The 12498-nt window shown below is 35.7% G+C and overlaps 1 long non-coding RNA gene and 1 pseudogene across 1 annotated transcript in view; one reads left to right on the forward strand and one right to left on the reverse strand.

Annotated features, from left to right (window-relative positions):
* The window catches only part of LOC126721774 (uncharacterized), a 44065-nt gene extending 35400 nt beyond the window's left edge, over positions 1-8665 (forward strand). The window contains exon 2 of the long non-coding RNA XR_007653911.1: positions 8558-8665. This is a non-coding gene — a long non-coding RNA (uncharacterized LOC126721774). The remainder of the gene's footprint in view (positions 1-8557) is intronic.
* LOC126721773 (glutathione transferase GST 23-like) lies at positions 8095-11627 on the reverse strand (annotated as a pseudogene).
* Between the last annotated feature and the right edge of the window lie 871 nt (positions 11628-12498).

Raw genomic sequence — 12498 nt, forward strand, 5'->3', positions numbered from 1 at the left:
TATGCATGTTAAGAACATATAGAACATGTAATTCAACGGTTAGATTTTCAAAATATTAATTCAATAACAAGTTATTGGGTGGTGTAATATTATTTAGAGTTACACCAAATGTAAGTTGAACCCAAGTAGAGCTCTAATTTTGCATTTAGCCTTTTTTTTTTTACCTCTTTTATTAATTTTTTTTTTATACTGTTACCTAAATGTTTACATTAACTTATTTTACTATTATCTCATTATTGTCTCATTAATTGACTACATTTTTCTCTATTCGTCATGTCTTTTAGCATACCCATTGTTTTAGTATTTTTTTTTTTTTTTAATAATTAAGGACTAATAGTAATAACTAATCAGTAAGACCCTGAAGAGAGATAGAGAGACACAAAAATGTTGTGGATTGTTCAATAAAATGCACTGTTTCACTATATATATCCAACACAAAAGACCTAAGATTGACAAAACATTTGAAAGTGATAGAAAGAGGAATTTAAGGAGTCACCACCTCTGTTATATTGGCCTCCTACTACTATCAAGATGCCGAAACCCCTACAAATAAATTTTTTTTTTTTTTTTAAATTAGGGGCTTAAATATGATTTAGATTTGGATAATTTTGTTAGATAGTTTTTGTTTTAGGTATATAAGTAGAAAGAATATTTTGTGCACAATGTAAAGCCATATTCTACCATAATTTAATTTTAAATCATCTATAGGATACATGCATACACATTTGTCTACATCATGTTTTAATATCACACTATCGATGAGTAGAAGATGGTGAGAGAGTTGGACATACTTTCATTTCATGGTATAAAATATGCAAACACAATACAAATTAGTTGATTTTCATGGTCCCGTTACTCTTTTGAATTTATCTTTGGTTACATCATGATTTTAAAAAAAAATTAATTTTACCTTGAAAAGGTTACAAATATACAGTAAAACTATTAAACTAATTTTTAATTTCTCAAAATATATATGTTTCTTTACTCTAATTTAGTTTATTTTTACTTTATAATATATGTATAACATTATTTAAAACCATCTTACATAAAATATCAAAAAATTATATGTGCACTGCATGGACGACTTACTAGTTTGTTAAAAGTCAAGAGTTTTGTAGTTTAATTAGCATCTCTCTCAAAAAAATATTAGCACCTCTCTATGTACAAAGTGCTTGTAATCTAGAGGGAATATGGCTCGAGTTGCGGATTTAATAGTACGTTGTAGTTATTTACAAAAATTATATATAAAAATATATATAAAATATATATATATATATATATATATGTATGTATGTATATCATTTGTATTGTTTCTCTCCTCTACACAACCCTTGTGGCATTCTAATCGTACATAATTCAACGCTTCCAATTCCCAAAATTAGGCGAAGTTTTAAGGATAGAATAAGCTTGAACTCCACTAACTCAGCAGGAATCTGTGACTAAACACTTCAAACGTAGTCCTTGCTTTATATATCTTTATTGCGGAGATATAGTGGCTGCTACATCTTACTTCGTCCACCTCACAACGAAAATCGTCATTACACTTAATTTTAAATGTTATACTTTAGTTCTTATATTTTCAAAATTGTTTTAAAAATGTACTTATCATTACTGGAAAATGTTAACATAGCAAATAGAATTTATGGTTTGTCATCAAAGTGGTCTCGATTTTGTGAAATATTAGGTTAACGATCAAACATGCAATTTAAAGTTTTTAATGATTAAAATTTATTACGAAGGCTAGGTGGCATATAATCTACAAATAAATAAACAAAGACCACCAATTAGACATACAAATTACCAAAGGATCAAGTCACCAAGGAGTAAAGGTTGTTCTTGGAGTCTGGTAATGTTTTGACCTCAATATAATTCAAGTTCTTAAGAAGTGCCGTGCAAGGCAGCTCACGTACCGTATGCCCCATTTTATCCTGAAACATCCTCGTCATCATCCGCTGGTATGTCGCTCCGGCATTCTTTAGCCCAAAGGGCATCACGGGTAATGATAATTAGCATCGAGGGATATGAATGTTGTTTTCTCCTGGTCTTCAGCGGCCAGGGCAATCTGATGGTACCCTTGATAAGCATCTAGGAAACTCATCCTCGGGTGCCCGTATGTGGCGTCCACTAATTGATCAATCTTCGGCATGGGGAACGAATCCTTTGGACATGCTCGGTTCAAGTCTGTGAAATCCACACAGACCCTCCATTTGCCGTTCTTCTTCCTGACGACCACGGTGTTTGCCAGCCACTCCGGGAAAAAGGTTTCCTTTATTGCTCCGGCCTCCTTCAACTCTTCTACCTCCTACCTTATCGCCTCAACATGGTCTTTGGTGGATCTTCTCGACTTTTGCTTCTTCGAGGGATACGTGGGGTCTACGTTGAGCTTGTGGACGATAAACCCGGGATCAACCCTGGGAACTTCATAAGGGTTCCAAGCGAAGACATCTATGTTTTGAGTCAGAAAAAGCAATACTTAGACTTTTTCCTCATTATTCATGCTCGCTCCAACCTGAAAATATTTATTAATGTCCAGTAATATCTTTACCTTTACTAGCTCCTCAGCGCAGCCAGCCCCCTTTTCTCCAGGGGGCCCTTGTGATTACTATAAAGGGGCGTTCCAGGATGCATCTTCCCGCTCAACCTACTCCTGTTCGGATTGCCTGATTCCCTTGTCTCTTTCTAGTTGTCTGCCTACTTCTCCTTAACCGACTTGACTCCCCCGCTTCCAATTAACTACGACTATAAGACACTATCTAGCCGCTTGCTAGTCTCCTTTTATCACGGTGACACACTGCTCGGTTGGGAATTTGATCTTCACATGTAGAGTAGACGGAATGGCCGCCATTGAATGGATCCACGGCCTCCCCAAAATGGCCGTATATGGGGAAAATGAATCTACTATTGTAAATGTCATTGCCACCTCTTTTCCCCCCATAATCACGAGAAGTGAAATTTTCCCTTCAGGGATTACTACTTTGCCGTCGAACCCAACCAAGGGTGAGGTATGCTTCATCAAGTCCTCATTCTTCAGTCCAAGCCCCCTGAACAGGTCCGGATACATCATGTCGGCCCTACTTCCTTGATCTACCATTACCCTCTTTACTAAAAAGCCATTTATCCTGGCTGTGATCACTAATGCGTCATCATGTGGTTGGATCGTCCCCTCCAAATCATCATCGTCGAATGAGATAGGCTCCCGTGCAAACTTCATTTTCTTACCCGGCAACTGTAGGTCCGGATTATCCTCTACCGGTACTATTGTCAATATCCCTTTCCTCCTCCCCGAAATGGGCTTTCCCGGTGCGACGTGGATAACTTCAATCACCCCCACAGGTGGTGGGAGGGTGTTTCCCCTTTGCCGAGTGTCTTGCCCTGTAATTCTATCCCCCGAGTCCAGCACAAAATCCTTTAAATGCCCGGCCTTGACTAATTGCCCGAGATGATCCTTTAGAACCCGGCACTGTTAGGTAGTGTGTTCTTTATCCTGGTAATAAGTGTAGTACAGATTCTGATTCCTCCTGAACGGGTCCCCTCCCATCTTGTTCAGCCACCTAAAATACAGCTCCTGTTTGATCCGATCAATAATCTTGTGTACCGGTTCCTTAAACGTCACATTCACTTCTCCCATCTACGCAGTTGGTTCTTGAATCGTTAGACCCCCTCGAGTTTTGAATGGGAAACCAATTTGCTGGGGACGGTCCATTATTGGTGCTTTACCTTTGCTCAGCAGCCAATCATCCTCTAATCGTTTATACTCCTCAATACGTCTTATTGGTGCTTTACCCGGCAACTATAGGTCTGGATTATCCTCTACCGGTACTATTGTCAATATCCCTTTCCTCCTCCCCGAAATGGGCTTTCCCGATGCGACGTGGATAACTTCAATCACCCCCACAGGTGGTGGGAGGGTGTTTCCCCTTTGCCGAGTGTCTTGCCCTGCAATTCTATCCCCCGAGTCCAGCATGAAATCCTTTAAATGCCCGACCTTGACTAATTGCCCGAGATGATCCTTCAGAACCCGACACTGTTAGGTAATGTGTCCTTTATCCTGGTAATAAGTGCAGTACAGATTTTGATTCCTCCTGAACGGGTCCCCTCCCATCTTGTTCAGCCACCTAAAATACAGCTCGTGTTTGATCCGATCAATAATCTTGTGTACCGGTTCCTTAAACGTCACATTCACTTCTCCCATCTACGCAGTTGGTTCTTGAATCGTTAGACCCTTTCGAGTTTTGAATGGGAAACCAATTTGCCGAGGACGGTTCATTATTGGTGCTTTACCTTTGCTCTGCAGCCAATCATCCTCTAATCGTTTATACTCCTCAATACGTCTCATGAGCTACTGCATGCCTTTGGGAGGCTTCTTGGTCAACGACTCTCGTAACCCGAAATCCTCAGGCAACCCCATCCTGAATGTGCTGGCCGCGACCCTTTCGTTATTCCCACCTATCTCATTGTACAGCTCCCAATACCGACTAGTGTAACTAAGGGAGGGTCTCTCCTGCCCTCATTTTCATTGACAGAGGCGCATCTACCGGCTGAGATACTCAGCTGCAAGTCACAAACCTAATGCTGAACTCCTAAATTAGCTCAAAAAAGCTACGTATGGATCCTTTCCGTAGCCCGTTAAACCACCTTAAAGTAGTTGGTCCCAGACTCGAAGGAAATACCTTGCACATCAGCGCATCGTTATGAGTATTCAAAGACATCATCTGAATGTAATGACTTACGTGCTCTATCAGATAAGTTTTTCCATCGTAGCAATTGAACGGTGGGGGGGTAAACCTGTCCAGCATTCCGGCCAGCTTGATTTCGTCCGAAAATGAGGACCGAGCTGCCTTTCGTAAAGCACGACTCATAGCGTCCATGGCGGCATTTCGAGGCCGTCTCTCCTTCGAGGAGACTGAGTTCCTAATTTGGTTCTCCTGAGAACGTGAGTGATCTTGGCGTTGCCCCGATTCCCGGGACAGGGACCGGTTCTTATATCTTCGAGATCCCCGCGAATGTGAACGGTCTCGGTATTAATGGGATTCCCGGGAATGTGAACGACTTCGCCATAGCCAAGATCCAGACTGATTAGATCCCTCCCTATGTCTATTTCCCCGGTTACCGACCTCCTACTGCTGGTCATTTTTGTCTCCCCTCCAATCCCTACCCCTTACCTCCAACTCCAAACCCCTAACTAGTCTACGCAGTCGTTCAAGCTCTTCATCTTGCTCCTCCCTCTGCCTACGTCCCGTAGCACCGAAAATTGTTCGTTGGGTATGGTACGACCCTTCTCCCGTGCCGGACATTTCTTCTTGTTGGTCACGCTCTTTATCTTCTCGTTCCTTCTATCTACGCTCTCGCCAGCTTGACCCCCGAGAAGACCCCACAGACCCACTTTCTGCATGACCCCCCGAATGACTTTCAGACATTTTTCCCGAGCTCAAATCCCTCTAGAACCACAGCGTCATAGGAGAGCCCCACGGTGGGCGCCAATTGTGCGTGCCAAAGACGGGTTTACTGGGCCAAACTGTGAATTGGGCTCACAACTTATTTGTATGGTGGGTCTAGGTATCCTACTTTGGGTTGTTCTAGGTTTAGGGACTCAATGAGACCACTTTTTTCTCTTTTCCTATGTTTTCTTTCTCTCGGGCTCTCTCTCTCTCTCTTTCTCCCTCTTTTCTCCTCTCAAAATTGCATCCCCTTTCCCTTTATTCGTTTCTCCTATTTATAGCCATTGTTAATGGGGTGATCATCATTATCTTCTCCCTTAGTGCAAAGAGAGGTCCAATGTCAATAAACTTAGGTGGATTTTTAGGTACGAGTGGCTTTGGAAACGGTTCCCACTGCAGCAAATGTGTTCAGCAACAGAGTTTCCTAAGGTTCTGTCGAGCACTTAAATAGCGACGTGACCGGTCATGTGTATAGTGTCCGGAAATTGCTTCCCGGGCAACATGCTAGCGGGGCGTCTGCAGTCCGCTTTCCAAGTACCCGGACAACACCCAATTTATACTAGTAGTTATTATGAGTTTGGACCGGGGCTTTTGTCGGTGGAAAGATTGGACCCCCGGCCCATATCATTAGTTCATGGCCCAAGGCCCAAATGAACTTGGACGTTAGGTGCCGTACATTTGGCATTTTAAAAAAACTCAAAAATAAGAAAAGGGGGAAAGTTTAAAAAATATCTACACTTTCATTGATGTGTGATTGTTAAGTTGTATGATGATTGTCCTCTGAATTTATTTCCACGAGTCCTTTACGAACCTCCATGTTTGAACTAGCATGTCTGAATGCAAATGTCTTCAATTTAGGGCAATTGTTTATGCTAAATTTCTTCAATAATGGAAATTCCACATTACTGTCAATACAGAATTTTTTAAGAATTGGAAGATCTTTTAAGAAATGACTGAAGGAAAGTTAGGTATGTTTTTAGTTTGGTTTCCACAACAAGTTTTTCCGTAATGCTCAACTCTAGCCAATCAATCATGGAAAGAACTGACAATTCATTGGAACTAAATCTAATGCATTGAGAAAAATTCTCACTTTTTGCTAATACGGAATTATTATTGGTTATATTTTATTAAAAGCTTTAATTTTCTTTTAGAAAGAGACTTATATGGGAATGGTTTTTTTTTTTTTTTTTTTTTTTTTTTTTTTATAGTGTTTGGCTTGGTTTTTTTTTTTTTTTTTTTTCCTGGCAACATGTAGAGGTGGAACAATGGTGGAGAAGCAATGGTGGAAGAGAGAGAGAGAGAGAGAGAGAGAGAGAGAGAGAGAGTCGTCAAACGTTTTTGGATTTAGAGATAAGTTTAGAATGTAATAAATAAGGGTAATTAATAAGATCCTAATAAGAATATTTGTAATAATGAGGGTCTTTTTTTAACTGTTAGATTTACTTAAATCCAACGGTTTAAAAAAGATGCAACTTTTTAGAGTTACATTAAGTATAACTTGAACCCATCTCCTTAGAAAAATATGTATGTCCAGTTTCCAAAACTTCTAAATTTATGAAGATCAGGCCACTGACCAAAAAGTTGTAAGCTCTGGAAGTGGACTAATGAACCCAAAGTTGTTTTTATGGATTTATCCCAATCAAACAGTTAGATCTCAGTTCAAACTGTGGTCAAACTTTAAGCTAAACTAGGTCAAATTTGGTCAAAGTTGATAAATAAAAAAATCCTAAAAACATTTTTTTTTGATATAGAAACATGAAGTTTTGTATTTTGGTGAAGTTTTGAGCAAATTTTACATTCGGTCAACTCTCGGTCGACCAGAGGGCATATTGGTCATTTTGACTTAAACCAGAAATTCAAGGGGTTTGATACCCAAACGAGATAAATCATGTGGATCTAGACATTCCCACGGCCTCCGGTAAGTATCTTTGATTATGTTTCAGTTGTAACTTTCTTGGCCAAAGCAACATGTTTTGGTTTTAGTTCAATGAAACTTGTTTGGTAAGAGTATTTAAATATAGTTTTTTGTTTTGTAATCCATAAAATGGTGGGTTTCACACTTAAATTTATTGTTTAACTAATATTTTCTAAATTTAGTTTTCATAAAATTGTATCCTATTTTTGTAATTTAGAACATGATTTTAAAAACAGCTAAAAGAATGTTTTTAAGATACAAAAAATATTTTTAATAGCATAGTTGTAAATAAATTGAAAATAATGGACCTCCCATAACTCTTTTATCTTTTAAATTAAAGAGTTTATCTTTATCCCAAAAAGAATTCACATCCTTTAAATTTGAAACTTATCATTAAAAAAAAAAAAAGTACGCGATAAACTCTATTTCCTTATCATTATTCACCAAAAAAAAAATAAAAAGTAATGTACAAATTCTACACATTATTTTTTGTAATTTTTTTTTTAAATCTCAAAAATAGAAATGGGCTCCCAAACTTTTTTTTTTTTTTTTTTTTTTTTTTTTTTTTTTGTATTTTGAAAATTATTCTTAAAAGTGAGAGCAAACACGTAAAATATTAAAATTTTTATCTAAAAACTAGTTTCAAGTTCAATTTTTTTGAAAATTGTTTTTATATTGTTTTGAAAACCAAAACAAAAATCCTCCTACCAAATTGGCCCTTGAGCTCTCAAAACACTAACGTCCATTATAATTCTCTCAGTGATATTATTTTGCAAAGCATTCAGTCATTTAGAGACTTACAGACTACTGAAAAAAAGAACCAAGCAACCCAAGCAATACTTAAGGATAAGCACTATGCTTATCAACTCTTATTCAAAGACTTCCTAATTGATAAGGATAAGCACTGTGCTTATCCAAAGACTCAAAACAAATATGAAATCTTTTCACATTGAACTTCGAGACAAGGCCTTGAAATTATAAATCACATTCATTTTGGTGCCTCTTTTGAAGTGTAAACTTCATGATGAGCTTGGTATTTGGTGATCAGTTTGTCTCGAGGGGGCCAGCTTTCTTTAATTATTGGAGCATCTGCGAAATTCTGGATCCATTCTAATAACAAGGGAAATTTTTCATGATCTATCAAGGTCGCACCACATACCTCCTCCAACACACTTAGCAAATTAGCAAGCCAACCAAAAGCAAGGTCTACCAGTCCAATTGTCTCTCCATTGAAGAATTTTTTTCCAGTAAGCTGTCTTTCTACAAATCCCAAGTTCTCCTGGGCTGTAACGATAGCTTCCTCTTGATCCTTCCCTTGCTTGATAAAAACATTCCATATTGATGGCAAAACCTACATTGGTACTGATCAATAAAATATATAGTCATACTAACAAGTATTTAGGATGGAACAGCAGTTTTGCATGAACATAACATAAAAATTAGTTCCAAAATTTTAGCAAAACAACTATATCAGATTTATGGGTGATGAATTTTTATTTTTGTAGATCTAATTTGATAGGATTTAAACCCTATAATATCCGCATCATAAATTTTGCTCATTAGGATCACAGTCCAATTTCTAGTATAGGCAGATTTGTCTAGAAATTTAATAGACTATTTCGGTATCAATAAATAAAGGTGTACTATTTTGAGATTATCGTTAAAAAAAAATGTGTATATCTGTATATATTAAAATGATTTAGAAAGTTAGTTATTACATTTTTAACTGTCAAAAATATCCCTAATTTAATTAATCTATTCTTATTTATTAAAAAGAGAAATAAGATTAAAATGGTAAATCAACTAAAACTTTCCCACTACCCTCACACTTCCCACTTCTAGCCTCATTACCCCATGTTTCTAACCAAAAATAAGAAAAAAAAGACTACCCACCCACAATTCCTATAAAAAAAAACTACCAATGGTGCCAATAAATAAAATTATTAAAAATATATAAATAAAAAATAAAAAAACTACTCACATCACATAAAATTATTTCACCACAAATGCTTAACACTCATCACATGCCTAGGTTTTTTTGTGATTGAAAAATATATTAATCTCAAATTATAATTTATTAATTATTAACTTTTATTCCAAAAAAAAATAGAAGAGCCTCTGAGCACACGCGTAAGCACGTGCTCAGAGGTTAGTGTGTGTGTATATATATCTTCTTCTATATCTATATGTTAAGAAGTTTCACAAAGTTAGTGATGGCTTTATAAAATGTCAAAAATACCCCTAGTCTAATTAGATAATCTTTATTATTAAAAAATAAAAATATGTTTAAAATTGTAATTCAACAAAATTCTAAAAGAAAAAAAAAAAAAAAAAAACTACCAAATAAACTTTTTTTTCGAAAAAATTAACACACTCTCTATTTGAATATATCCCATGCACGTTTGATACATTTTTTTCCTAAAAACTAGCACACATTAAACCCAGCACTTACTTCTTTTCAGATCCAAAATTTTACTTTCTTAAAAATTCATTCCATGTAACGTCACTAACAATAAATAAATTCAAATTGAAAAATTATATTAAACTCAAAATGATAAAAAAAAAAAAAAAAATCCTCATCACTCATGTAGCGTGTGTGACGAGACTAGTATATATTATTTGCATGTGCATGACTTTAATGGTTTTGTAAAAGCCCATGTAGATTTTTATGGACATTTACAAATACAAGTTTCTACATAATCCATTTCATAAAACAAAAAGACAAAAAAAGAAAAGTCTAAAGCCCAATTACAGCCCAACAACATATTTATAGGACTAGAGAACTTTCTTTTTTTTTAGAATTTTTTTTTTCCGAACTTAGTGTGTGTTTGGGAAGGGCGTTTTGCGCTTCCCATTACCACTTTTTTTTTTAAGCTATGGTTATTGATTTTTCTCTTGTAAATAGTGCACGTGTATACTGTTCACGGAACTCACAAATTTCACTTTTCAATAACTTTTTCATTTTCATTAAAAATGAAACTTACGTTACTATTTACATATTTAAAAATTATTATTTAAAATTTATTTTACTACAGCGTTTTCAATTTTCAATTTTCAGATCTATCCAAACGGACCCTGTTGGGAGGAAGTAGTGGATTAAGGGTCGACCTGTGTCCAGTATCTTGTGCACTCCACCCAATATGTTGGCCATGTATTTAAAAATTATCCCATGACAACATCTCATCGGTTCGGTGTACAAGAAGCACTAAATCGTTTAAACAATTGGACTGTGGATAATAAAACCAAATAGGCTGCGTTCTTCTTTTCCCTTGTGTTTTTTTTAGAAAACAGCCTGTGTTTTTTAAATTCTCACAACTTCCATCCATCCAAATTGTTTCAATTTCTCACAACTTCCAAAACTCTTTTTTCCCACTTTTCCTATTTTCATACACGCTTCTAACTAATTATAAGCTCTCTCTACTTTAAACCAACACAAAATTGCTATGCTTTTGCACCGGCTAAGTTACTGGTACGACAACTACTAGTCATACCAATTCATATGATGCGAAATTGACTTCCTTAAATTCAAGCCAAAATGTTTTAATGTTTTATTCAATGACAATAAATTTTATTAATTGAGCTTATTGTAGCATGATGACCATATATATTCAATACATGAACAAAAAATCTAATTATCATGAAAACCACTAAATTAACTCAGTCAAATTTTTCAACAAAATATATTTGCTATCATTTAATGCAATATATATATATATATATATAACTTTTCTAATAAAATTACTTTCTTACCTTCAAACTGTGACTACTAAGAAATAACAACATAAATAACTGATTACTTGAGTCTTAAATGGAGGATCAGTGGTTACTTTACCTTATCATCTCCAAATTTGGCCCAAAAGCGTGCCGTGGCTCGTTCAGAAGGATCTTCAGGCAGCAATGGAGTCTGCTTCCATGTCTCATCGATGTATTCAAGAATTACAAGTGACTCCAGTAATGGTTTTCCATTGTGAACAAGCACTGGTACCTTCTTGTAGATAGATTATACTGAAGAAGTAAAGAGCTCTTGTTGGAGAGATCTTCAAATATGGTATCATATTGAATGCCCTTCAAGTCTAGTGCCCAAACGACCCTTAAAGCAAAGGGACTTGACCAAGTTCTGAAGAGCTTCAGTTCTGCCATTATTATGAGTTGATTTGCTGTTACCATAGCTGATGAGGCCATTGTAAAGGCATTTTCCTGTGGAATTTGGATAACATCCCTATAATTTACTCTATTTGTAATTGAACCATTAAAAAATGGCAGAATCTCGCCAGTGCTCTAAAGTTTTGCCGTAATATATTAAGGGCGCAGATCAATAAGGTAAGGGACTGTTTGGTTTGAGCAAAAAAGATGGTGTATTTTGTATTTGGTTTCAGTTTTTTATGTGACACATTACTAAAATACGTACTTGTTTGGATTTGTATTTGTATTCAGTTTTCATTTTTTATTTTTAGTATCCAAAAAAATAGGATTTGAATACAAAAACTAAATACAATTTTTTAGTGTTTTTATTTTCTTGAAAATGAATATAGTAGTATTTTCATAAAAAAATTAAATTAAATATGTGGGTTCCACTCTCTCTCTCTCTCTCTCTCTCTCTCTCTCTCTCTCTCTCTCTCTCTCTCTCTCTCTCTCTCTCTCTCTCTCTCTCTCTCTGTGTTGGTGGTGGTTGTCATAAAAAAATAAAATAAGTGAAGGGGAAGATAAAGTAGAAAATGATACCAAACCAAAAAAAAAAAAAAAAGATGGAAACAAAAAATGAGTACAGAAAATCAAAATGGAAAATGAATACAACCTCAACACAAACCAAACAGACCCTAAAAGAACAGTTGGGCATGCATTTAGTTTCAATCGTATCCTTACTTTATTTAGAGCAAAAACATTTTTTTTAAGATTTTGGTAAAATCCGGTCAACAATCGTGAGATTTTAACTAATACCAATCAGGTTCAAGATATTTAAAAACTAACAAACTTAATTCCTATTCATAAAAGGAGGAAAATGAGTAATAATTCAGGAATCAAGTTGGTCAATTTTGAAAAGTCTTAAATCTAGCTAGCATTAACCCAAATCTCATGAGGGTTGTTAATTGTGTGTGTGTGTATAAGTGAATAATGCTTTTTTACAACTATGTAAAAAATTATGTT

This window comes from Quercus robur, chromosome 4 (genome assembly GCF_932294415.1).
Source record: "Quercus robur chromosome 4, dhQueRobu3.1, whole genome shotgun sequence".
In the NCBI taxonomy this organism is placed as follows: Eukaryota; Viridiplantae; Streptophyta; class Magnoliopsida; order Fagales; family Fagaceae; genus Quercus; species Quercus robur.